Genomic DNA, 13,003 nt, shown 5'->3' with positions numbered 1-13,003 from the left:
TGTGTTTGTACAGCTGATCACACTTAAGTCATATTTACTATAATAATAGAAATCTACAGAGTTGTTGTTTTTCTGCTGTGATCACCACCAGGTCTGAGTCCAGCCTGAACACTGAAACAGTGCTTTAATTTAGACTGGTAAAGATTGAGTTTTGGTTTGTTTTAGGGTGTTTTTTTGTTGTTTGTTTGTTTGTTTTTTGCAGTGCACTGAAGAGTTTCATTCTGAGATGTCGTACTTATTGTATATTTTTTTTTTTTTTTTTAAAGGGATTGCATCATTTCTGAAGTATTACTAATCTGTAATTTGCCTCACAGTTAAAGCCTTCCAGCTCCTGAGATTTAGAGAATAGACATGATTTTTTGAGGGAAAAAATGTTGTCATGTTATGAAAATACAAAGATAAAAGAAAAGAGTTATAATGTGAGAAAATGGGTAATTTTACAAGTAACTCTTGGGGATAAAGTCATACATTTATGAGAGACAGAAGTTGTAATAAGATCAGAAGTAAAAATTCATAATATGTAGGGGTGGGATTACGATATTATCATGATACTTAAGTCACAATACAATATTATTGCAATTTTAGATATGTTGCGATATGCTGAGTATTGCGATATATTGCGATTTATTACCTTTTTTTTTTAACTATAAAATACGTCCCTAAAGGAAAACTTTGAAAACTTTATCTTTTAGATTAAACAGATGTTGACAGTCTGTTCACCTCACTCACAATTTTTTTTTAGCAGCACCAAAGTGTATCTAGTGGACTTAAAAAGCAATTGATTATATTATTCTAGTAGGCTACCTAAAGTTTAATTTGTATTTGTAATGCTAATAATTTATTTATTAAAAATATTGATACTTGGCACTGTGTGACGATACAGTATTGCCACACAAGAATGTCATGATACTATGCTGTATGGATTTTTTCCCCCACCTCTAATGATATGTTGAGACAAAGCTACAATTTGATGTCAAAAAAGTTGTAGTTTATTTTGAAGTTGAATTATAGAGACATTTTATTATAATACTTGCTGGAAGTCTTTTACTTGTGACATAAATTATGCTTTATTCAAAAGAATACGTGAAACCTCCTCAGTTATATCCAACTTGTTGGGAAGGTCTTTTTCAGTAAGACATTCAGACAATATCTTTGTGGTTGGGATGAAACTCTTCAGTGCGTAAAGACGGTTTACATGTTTGTATAAATTATCTGAAAAGATGTAAATGGTTTCAAAAATGTTCTCTGTGCTCAGCTCTGGTGGCCGGTGAGACTTTGTCATTCTCCATCTGTACCATAACATCCTGTTTGCAAAAGCTCAGTGAGGCTGATCCTGTCCAGAGACAAGTCCACCTCCTGTCCACATGAGAACAAGACCTAGTAACTTCTCTGTGAAGTCCAGGTTTTAGACCCAACAACTTATAGTCTATTTTATTTATTGTTCTCTTACAACCTGGCTTTCTTTTAGTACTTTTGGGCGGCCGCGGTCACAGTGACTTAAGTTGGAAAAACAAGATTTTTTGTTTGAAAAGTAACTTGACACTAAGCTGAAAATCAGTGTTTTACTGAGCTCCTCTGGTTAAAGTATGTTTTACGTAACCACACCCACCAGTGATGTAACATTGCACTTATCACACTGTCGGTACAGTTCTGCATCACTGCAGCAAGGTGAGATGTCAACCAAGACTTTTCATCTGGGATATCTGCTGTAAAGGGGCAGTGTGACATGTTTTTATTTTCACCTTTTGTAAGAATTTCTGTTGTGTTTTATGGTAGAGGATCTCTGATCTGAGTTGGACTCAGGACAGGAGCTTATCAGAAGTGTCAAATTTTCCTCATTTCTGTTTTACAGCATTTCAAGTTCTAACATGGTGTGTGAACTAAGGTGGCTTGATTCTGGACAGGAGAAAACCTGCGAAACTCCAGTTTGACACGACCTTCTATATCTTATATGGAGTCTTAAAATATATTTTGTCCTCAAAACAAAATAATTTTCAGATTTCCCAAGAACACGAGTTGAAGTTTGACCGACTAAGTAATCGAGTTTGAGTTTGAATGCCCAAGAAAAAGAGTTCGAGTTTGAACCACTAAGAACAAGACTTCAAACTCAGAACAACACAAGATTGATCGGGGTCAAACTCTCAAAACACAAGTTAAAACTTTCAAGAACAAAAGTTCAAACTCCAAAGACCACTAGTTCAAACTACCAAGAACACAAGTGGGAATGCCCAGGAACAGTAGTTTGAACTCTCCAGAATACAAGTATAAACTCCCGAGAACATTAGTTTGAACTCCCAAGAACACTAGGTAATACTTCTAGAGACACTAGTTCAGACTTCCAAAACAAAAGTAAAAACCCCAAAGAACACTAGTTAAAACTTTTAAAAACACTAGTATGAACTCCCAAAACACATCTTTAAACTACTAAAACTCAGGAACACTAGTTTAAATTCCCAAGAACAATAGGTGAAGTTGGATTGCTCATGGACATTAGTTAAATCTCCCAAGAGCATGAATGTGAGTTCAGTTTCTAAAGAACACAAGTTCAAGTACCAACTCCTCTTAAGGCCAAAACACACCGGCACCATACAATGCGCGTCAAAACAGCCGCCCCCATTATTTTCTATTTACAAACCCACACCGCCGCCGGCTTGACGCGCGTCAATGTGACTTTATGCTATTGTCCTATTTTTCCAGCATCGCCGCCCTTGAAAAAGCGCTATTTTGTATGTCCCAGCTCCCGCGGACTGGAGTGTGCAATGGAAATCCGGTTGACGCCCCGCAGCGTTACGCTTTTTGGGTGTGTTGGGGGCGGCACTTGACTCGCGTCAATGACGCCGCCGTCATATGACGCCGCAGGTGTGTTTTGGCCTTTAGCATGAGTAAGAGTTTGAACTTCCAAGACCATGACTTCTTTGAAGAATGTGAATTATGTAGCTTCAGATTTTATCCCTCAGTTTGAAATTACAGTGAGTTTTCGGGACTCTGTATTTGCTGTTAAAGGTTTCGTCGAGGTGGAGATGTTTGCAGTGGTTTGGTCGGGTACAAAGTATGAATCCCAGCGAAGGTGACATCATCACTAGTCTGCCGGTGGCTCTCTCAGGACTACTTCCTGGGTGTTGGGCGATTCATTATAGATCCCACCGAAGTTCTGGGCAGAAACAGAAGTCCTGTATCCTAACTATGTCTTATCTTAACTTAAACAAAACCATTAATGTTACACCTGAACTAAATTGACCAAACCTTCCTGTTTCCTTGCACCAATCTCAGCTTCTGCCTGTAATTCTGCTGGGATCCATAATTTTGGGAGCGGACGGTCTCTTAGTTCTGGGCCATCCGCTGTGACGCCCACATGAAAACACTGAAAAATTGAAAATGTGTACATAGTGCAACCATGTAAATAGGCAAATACTAACGGAGACTCTATTTTATGTATGAGCTGAGAGAGAGCGAGAGAGAGAGAGAGAGAGAGAGAGAGAGAGTGATGCTAACTCAAGGAGAAATATTTGATTTGATGTTTTTTTATTTGTAAAAGAAAGTGTACAGTGATGATATAAAGAGAAAGAAATGATGATGAATTTATGACTTTATGAATTGTACAGTTAAATCTCCTCAGTTTGATTGTTCTGTTGTTTTCTATCTAAAGCTTGGGGTTGTTTCTGTTTGTTTTGTTTTTTTTGTACAGAAGTGGCTGTTTACATTGGTACAAGTCCTTATTTCTGTGAACGTCAGACAGACAATGTGATTGGAGCAGAGGTCTGTGAGGAGGCGGGGCCTTGGGTGGGGTTGGTGTCGTATTACCAAATATTTTGGAAAAAAATTTGGAACTAGTTCAGCCTGTATGATGCTAGCAACTTTTCTGACCCTCTCAATGACTTTATTTCCAAAAAGCGACAAGCAGCAAATTTAGCAACTTATTCAGACCATCAGAGAAAAGTGAGAAATACATGGATCAGCCAAAACATTAAAACCATTGACAAGTGCAGGGAATAACATTGATCATCTTGTTACAATGCCACATTCTGCTGGGGAACCTTGGGTCCTGGCATTCATGTGGATACCACTTGGTTACAGACCAAGTACCCCAACCCCAATGGCAACGGCACTCCCCAGTGGCAGTGGTGCCCCAGGCATGACAATCGACCATGCCACCCCATAAAATATGCTCAGGAATGGCGAGAGAAACTTGACACAGAGCTCAAGTAACAACCTGGCCTCCAAATTCCCCAGATCCCAATCTGATCAAGCATCTGTGGGATGTGCCAGTACCCCACCTCACAACCCGCAGGACTCAGACAATCCGCTGCCAGCGCCCTGGCGACACACACCAAAAGACACCCCCCAGAGATTCTGTGTCCATGCTTCAACATGCCACAACAAAGTTCTATCCAAAGAGGCTTCACTGTGGACAAGGGCTACTGGCACTTCCTACAAATCCTCGATCAGATTGGATCTAGGTACTTTTGAGGCCAGACCAAAGCCTTGAGCTCTTTGTCACATTCTTAAGGCCAACCCTGAGCAGTTTTTGTGAAGTGACATGGTGCATTTTTCTCCTGGGTGGGCCAGTGCCATCGAGGAGTGCCGTTGCCAGTAGGGGGTGTACTTGGTGTGCAGCAGTGTTTGGATGAGTGAAGTGCATCAAGTGGCATCTGCATCAATGCCAGGACCCAAGGTTTCTCAGCAAAACATATCATTGTAACAAGATGATCAGTGTTGTTCACTTAACTCATTAGTCATTTTAATGTTTGGGCTGTTTAGTGTATATTCATATACACTAAACAGCCAAAACATAATATATCATAATTTATTCCCATGAATGCTGCTCAGAGTAATTGCAGCCCACGGCTCCTTTGCCATCTGAGTCTCTACCCCTTAGTTCATTGTAAAGTTGGCAACACTGGTACAATGAATACTGGCAAACTGAAAGAAAAAATTGAATCCTAAGATTTCGAAAATGGTGGTGGTTCTACAAAGAGCTCACAATAGCATCTAACAAATTTGTAATTTTACATAAAAACATTGTATTACATATATTATAATGAAGTCAGTTGTGTTAGGAAACAGTAAAAAACATCAGTCAGAAATGTTGTAATACTATGAACTAGTGTAAATTCATTAGAAAAAAAATAGTATTAAAAAAGGTTTTGATTTAATGAGATTAAGTTCTAATTATGCAAAAGTCATATTTTGAGTTAAAGTCAGAATAGTGTCATTTCAAAGTTGTATTATCAGATCATAAATACAAGAAAAAAAGTTAATTCAAGAATAAGGTCATAATTTTATAAGTCATGATGGGATGAAGTCGTAATTTTAAAAAAAAATGTTCTTGAAGTCTTTTTTCTCATAATATTGTAAAAAAATTCGTACAAAATTCAGATTTTCCTCTTATAGGAACAACTTCTCGCATAGTCCCATAGTTACTATATTATTTCATATTACAGCAAAATTTTCTACCAAAATTCCAACCTTGTTTGAAAATGTTATGATTTCTTCTCACAAAATGACAACTCCATCTCTATATTATTTATGACTTTATTTTCTTAATTTGTTGTCTTTTTTTCTTTTTCTTTTTTTATAAAATTATTACTTGTTTTCTTAAAACTATGACATTGAAATCACTGATTCCCCCCCTTTCTAACAGTGGCCCTGATGCTCCTTCATAGAGATGTGCATAAAGTTGGCATTATGTCTAATTTCCCTAGTCTGGAAGAGAATATAAAACATATTGTTTCAATGTTTGTTTCTTAACAGCCAGTGAGGGTAATTCAGTTTCCAATTTAGCTGTTTTAAATGTGATGACAGTATTTTAAAATAAGACAAATCTTAGAATGTTGACCAACAAGTGAAGACCAGTTTATCTTATGTAAAAGCAGAGATGGGGCTGGTTTAGAATTAGATTGGAAAGTTACTGATTACGTGAATCTAACTCATTTGAAGCTTTATACAGGTTACGTTTCTGGAATTGATTTGAAGCTCAGCTGAAATTACTGAAAGGAGCATATGTGAACTGGTCTCGTCTCCTCCAGACTGGTGCTCCCACTGCTGTCACACTACAGACACTGAAATAAAACCTCTGGACAACAGCAACTGTCTGTGGTGTATCTGCTTCACAAACCACCTAACATCTACTATTTATATTTCTGAAGGACTTTCTGTATGTGTAAGCATGCTTAAAAATAAGATGGTGTGCATGGTTATACCTATATGGTCATAAATACTATACCAAACACCACATAGATACCATTATACGTACTAAACATCAGCAGGTTACCATTGTCATTGTGAGCATGTTAGCATTTAGCTCAAATCACCATTGTGCAGCCTCACAGAGGATACAATGAGTGTGTTTGTAAATCAAATCTGACACTTTACACTAAAATGAGAGCTCTGTTGTTCGAAGTACCAGAATGTTCTATTCCTACAGGAGCTTGGCACTCTGCTGATCTGTCTCCCTTGACAGAGAATGCTCTGCTGCTCCAAGAGTGTGGTGTTCTGAATAACAGATCTGTACATTCCAAGAGTGCTCTGAATTTTCTGAGTTCATTTGTGGAGATTATCTTGCTCAACAAAATGATTAAGTAACCTAATATGAATGTTTGTTTGCTACAGAGCTTATTTTAGACAATGATCCAAAATCCAATGGAAAAATCCCATAGGCTTTTGGTTGAGGGAACCAGGGCAACTCTAACTTCCCCAATGGCCCACAGAAAAATGTCATCCCTGGAGCACTGTCAGCTGAGGCTGATGGAAATGTCATTAGTTTTGCAGGTATTTGGTCATAAGCCAACGTATTGGACCAATTAAAATGTTGACCTGATGATCACGTCAGATGAAAAGTCAGAGGATCACCAAAGTTGTTACACTTCATCCTGAGGACAACATGATTGATGAAACACATTTTGTTACAATATATTCAATGGTGGTTGAGATATTTTAGTCTAATGGTGGACCAGTATTGCTGCAACGGAGTACACACACGACCTAAACAATTGAATTAAAGGAGCATTCTGGTCAATATGAGTGCGCAAACCCTTCCTCTACATTCAAAGCAGGAAAAAGAATCAGTAACAGGAGAAGCTTCACAGCTGTGCTCAGGTTCCTGTGGTCCAAATGTATTGCAATGCAAGATGGGTTAAAGTCTCAAGTGTGTGCGTGTGAAGGGAGGTGTGTTTCAATTTCAGCTGATAGGGTCCCTGTTCTTCTCCTCCCCCCGAGGACTGTATACTGGACCAGCATCACCCCAAGGAGGACAGCTTTCCATCCCTGATTAGGAGAAGGTTTATATTTAGGGTCAAATTTGGGGGAAGGGTAAAAGTCGGTGCTCCAGATTAAAGACTTATGGTGGAGGGTGTGTTTGCATGACTACAGCAGTGTGTGTCTGTGTTTGTTGGTGTGTGTGTGTGTGTGTTAATTTCAGTCTAATTTCAGTTATATAACAGGCGTTGGATAAGAACCCCACTTAGATAATACATTACACCTGTTAAATGTGGTGGAAGAAGCATTCAAATCACAAGTAAAAGCCCTGTGTTCAGCATTTTACTTAAGTTAAAGTACAGAAGTATTATCAGCAAAATGAGCTGACTATAACATTAAAAAGTGTCCACTGCACAGGCAAAATTGCCCATCAAAATTTTATATTATACCATTGCGTATAGGCCCGTTTCCACCGCAGGAACTTCGGGGTAATTTTACAGGGCCGGGGCCGTTGGTGCGTGTCTCCACCACAGGAACCACCCCCGAAGGACAGAGTTCCGGAACTTTTACGGGGGCTAAACAAGTCCCTGCCTCGGAGTAGGTACTCAGAACGGCCCCGAAAGACTCCCAGCTGGGGCTTGGGGATTACTTGGTGCTGATTGGATATACTCAAGGAGGGATGTGATGTCAACAGAAAGCAACAAAATAGCCGACATTTTTAAAACTCAGCAGACGAGGATTAGCTCATTCATATAGCTTCCTCCGCCATGTAAAAAAAACTCACCAAATGGCCCGTGAAAAAAATATTCTTTCCAGCGGATATCTTAGTTACAACATGATTGAGCTAGCAAAGCAGTTTTCGTGTTGCTATGTGTGGTATTTATTCAATTTTGGGAAATCACGATGTCTAGAAAGCATCAGTGGCTGCCGCTGACAGGGACAGCTAACAGCAGCAGCAAAGCTAACATCAGGACATCATCTGTTAAAAGCCTCCGCTGGTAGTAGTAGTTCCTGCCTCCCAAATAGTACCAGGAACTTCTTCAGTGGAAACGGGCCTTTTGATTACTGATCCATCAATGTAAGCAGCATTTTATTGTAACTGGTTGATGTGAAGCTACTTTAGGTTTTTAAATCTGCAAAGTAACTCTAGCTATATCTGCCATCAAACTGCACAGGAACCGAAGTATAAAGCAGCACAACATTACAGTAAAACAGAAGTAGGCTGCCTCAGAATGGTATTGTTAGTATGTTATGTTGGCTACTGTTAGCTTTTTCCTTGGGCTGTTAGCATGATATCGTAACTTGTTAGCTTTGACTTCTATCTGTTAGCATGGCATCAAGACCTTTGGCTCCTAGGAAATGCCCGGGCTTTAGAGACAAGTTTCATAGTAGCAAACGGTGGAATTACAACTTCGGAGTCCCTTCTGATGCCATTTTCCTGTAGACCTACATTCTGAAAGAGATGTCTATAAATCACTGGATAAAATTTTTTGGTGTGTCACAACCCCTATTCAATAGCATCTGAAAAGTTTAGTAGAGCCAATTCAGTAAATCATTTTATCCCCATTCAAGTTAGTGGAGTGCTAAACTGGAAATAGCTAGCTCAACCTGTAGAATGGGCCCAATGATGCAGAAGCACTGCTGATCATCGGGTTAATTTTATATGCTTAAATCCATTTGCATGATATCATGATCCTGGGACAGACGGGAGAAGCCGAGATGGCTCTCTCCTCCATCAGCTCAGGACAAAGTGAATTTGGAGCTGCACTGAATTCAGTTCAATGAATTAACTATTAACAGTTAATTTTTTGCTGTGTACCATTGGATGTACAGACAACTATCAATTAATTAGGACTTTGATACTGAAGAAATACTAAACACCAGATGATTCTCAGAGTTCCCATTCCTTTCCCAGTACACACAAGCAGTTAGATACACTGTGTGCTGCAAGTTGAGCCTTTTTTTTTTTTAATTTACCAGAATACTTTTTTGGAAAAACACATTGATGTTCAAGCTCATATTCATTACAGTAAATCACCATCTCCCAAGTGTTTTTGCTGCAAGTGAATCAACAGCAAAACACTAACAAGTCAGTAACTTCCATTTCTGACAAAATGAATATCAAAATCAAATTTGGCTTCATTTATTTCCTATCAATAAAAACATTAAAACTTGTTTTAAAAAAGCGTTAATAACATTCTGAATTAAACACTCATTAAACGCTCTTTCCACAGCTGATCGATGGAAGTAGCTAACGAGTGAACCATCTTGCATCCTTCTCATCTTGAGAGTTGCACATGTGTAGTACCGATCTGGCAGCCAGGACAACCCTAATAGTTCAGTCTCAGTCTGTTAGCATGATATCTCAACATGATATCAAGACCTGGCAGCTTTACAGCTTTAGCTTCAGTCTGCTAACATGATATCATGACCTAGGACCTGTTATCTTTAGCCTCAGACTGTCAGCAAGATATCGTGCATGTAGCCATAGTTAATCATCTAAGATCGTTTGACGGAGTTCCTGATGTAAAATGAGTAAACAAAATCATTAAAAACTTAGCTCATGAAGCTTACGTTAGCTTACTTAACCAGCTAGCTACAGGTTATAAAATCTAAAGACATTTATCATTTCAGCCTACAAAAATGACTCTATTTCTGTCTAAAATCAGTGACCCATTGTTTTGCTAATTCATAAATCTGCTAACGTTACTGTAAAATGTTGGTAAAGATTCTCAATCAACAAGGTCATGGTATGTCCAAGTGCTTTATCGTAAGATTTTTCACCTCTCATCCAAGAGGCCTCTTAAGTTCTAACTGAGTGGAGGGAAGTTGCAGGCTTTAACCTCTGTGTGGATTGAACCATTACAGATCTGTTGAGGTCACATGTGAGTCACTGACTCACCTGGCCATCATGTGTGTCGGTAGGGTTAGATGGGTCCAGGTATGAATGCTTCCCTGATGTGTTTCTGTTCATTCGCCTTCCCCTTTGTCCTTGTGGGTACGTTCTCAGCCTGATGGTTTAGGGTTCTGATGACCCCCAGCTTGTGCTGGGTGTGCTGGGTTGTGGGTGGTGCGAACAAGTATTGATCTTACGTGTGGGTTTTCTGTACATTTCAATGTTGAGGCTTCCGTCCTCTTCAGTGTGTACTGCACAGTCTAAGAAGGGTAGCCTTTCTCCTCTGATATCTTCCGGCGTGCTCTTGATATTAGGGTCCACTGCATTGATGTGTTCTGTGAAGGCTTACACTTCCTTTCTTTTGATTATGACCCAGGTGTCATCCACATATCTGAACCACTGGCTTGCAGCAGTTCCTGTGAAGGTGGTCAAGGCTCTGGGAATGCAAGTGAAAAGTGAAGTGATGTTGTAAGATACCAATGGTTCATATGGGTCCAGTGTTATTTCTCTGGTCTTGTTGGCAAATCCTGTGAGTTTCTGATGTGGTGTGGAATGTTACCTACTAGAAGAGCTAGGATCATAGCTACATGTTTGGAGATGTTGTATGTAACCGAGTTGATGCTGCTGATGATGGGTCAACTACAGTCAACTCCACAAATGTGACCTCAGCAGGTTAGAGCTTGTGGCTCCCCACTAGTCGGTTAGAACTTAAAAAGCCTCTTGGATAAGAGGTGAAACATCTTCAAGAAACTAAAGCAAGTCCAGTTGCCTACAATATAGCACTTCAAGTTACTGTAAAATGTTTCTTTGCACCTCTAGAACAGAGAGATTGAAAGGTTAGCAACAGTTACTAAGGTGGCAGAGTTTAGCTAAGTCAATCAGTTTACTCAGAGACGGTTTAGAAATGAGACAGCACACTATCATTTTCTGTAGTCATTGTATCTGCTTCACATGGGTTTCACCACTGCATGCTGCTTTAGGAGACTAGCGACAAGTCCTGAATCTGTTCATTCCAATAATTCTTTTGCCGTATAGTCACTGAAGTATTAGACCAATTTTTCACAAGCCATTTATCTTCTGAACATTCTGACACTAAAATGGCATGTTTTTAGACTGACAAATCAGGAGAAATATTTACTTTGTTAGAGACCTGTCTCAGCAACATTCTCATGGGATCTGGCAACAACTGATGATCTTGAACCCGTCTGACATCAGATATTACGCTAGCAGATACAAACAAGCTGCAAAATAAAGAACAAACATTAAATTTGTACTGTTTCTGGTGTTGTATTGTTTTGAATCTGCTTGCATCAATCTACACATTGTTCAAAATACTTTAAAAATAGGTTAAAGGGATGCTGGGGACAGGCAACCGTGCACAGTTAGGAGACCTAAAGTGTACTATCGTCACAGCTTGCAATGCATCATTTTTTGTTATAGAGCATCTTTGGTTTACTTAACATTTCAGAATTTATCCAGCAAGTTTTAAAAAGATCAAACTTGCACAGCAACAGAAGCTGAAGCTCTCTGATTGGATGTTTCTTGCAGGAATGCTCTCTGGGACTTGTAGTTCTTAAGTTGTCATGGACACAGTCTTTATTTACTGAGACAGTTTGTTTTGTTAGTCCATTTTCATCAGAAGTTAGACATGACAGAAAAAAAACATCCGTCAACATTTTGACTGACAAAAAGAAAATTTAGAAAATAGAAAGGAAATCATAGACATGACCTTTTGACTCCAACAGTTGACAGCTATCTATCTGAGACCCATGAACAGACTGATACAGCAGGAGATGTGATATCTGAGTCAGAGTGACCCAGCAGGCGAATGAGTTCAAACTGTGCTGACATGACTGAGTCAGAGCCAAGACAATCGCTGACTGTACTGTATGTGTCAGATGTTAATATGGGATCAGATATGTATGTATTTCACGTGTGTGGCTATATATATGGCTATAATTAGTATAGTACATTTACTCAAGTACTGTACTTAATCACAATTTTGAGGTACTTGCACTTTACCTAAGTATTTCCATTTTATGCTACTTTATACTTGTACTCCACTTCACTTACAGTGGTGGAAAAAAGTTTTCGGACACCCCATACATTTGTGAAATATTGCATTAAGAATCACTCTTAGGTCTTCAAGTGCAATTTCTTTTAGTACAGTCACAGCCAAAATACTAAATAAATCCTAAAAAAGCCATTAAAAACTTAAAATTGATTGGTTCCATAAAAATACATAAGAAATTTTGAGTATTGGGTCATTTTGGTACCAGTGATGAAGGTCATTGTTTTTATTAAAAGACACAATTTTTGTTGCCAAGCTTCATGTCTACATAAAGCCAGCACATTTGAAAGTTCTTCAGACACAAAAATGGCTAAAACAAGGAACCTAATGCAGGAAACACACCTGAAGATAAAGATTCTCAGCCAGGAAGGGTACAGCTGCCGCCAGATAGCCAGGAAGTGCAGGTGCAGTCCTTCAGCAGTTGGATACACTCTGCAGAAATACAGACGAACCAACAGCTTGGAAGACAAACCAAGATCTGGGCGTCCAAGTGTTTCTTCAGCAAGAAATGACCGCATCCTGATCCGCATGTGCAGGCAAAACCGCTGAATGACATCACAGGAGCTTCAGCAGCAGTGGTCAAACCAAACTGGTGTCCAGTGTTCCACCCACACTGTACGTGGCCGACTTTTAGATCATGGCTTAAGGTCCTACAAGGCTATCAAGAAGCCCCTGATCAATGAGAGACAGAGGTTAGCCCGGCGTCGTTGGGCCCAGGCACACAAGAACTGGACAGCCAGGAATTGGAAGAAGATTTTGTGGTCAGATGAGTCCAGTTTCCAGCTTTATCTTCCTCCTACTAATGTGAGGGTACGCAGAAGGCCAGGCGAAGCATTATCTCC

Source organism: Epinephelus lanceolatus, chromosome 18, assembly GCF_041903045.1.
Source record: "Epinephelus lanceolatus isolate andai-2023 chromosome 18, ASM4190304v1, whole genome shotgun sequence".
Taxonomy (NCBI): domain Eukaryota; kingdom Metazoa; phylum Chordata; class Actinopteri; order Perciformes; family Serranidae; genus Epinephelus; species Epinephelus lanceolatus.
This window is presented reverse-complemented; position numbering follows the sequence as displayed.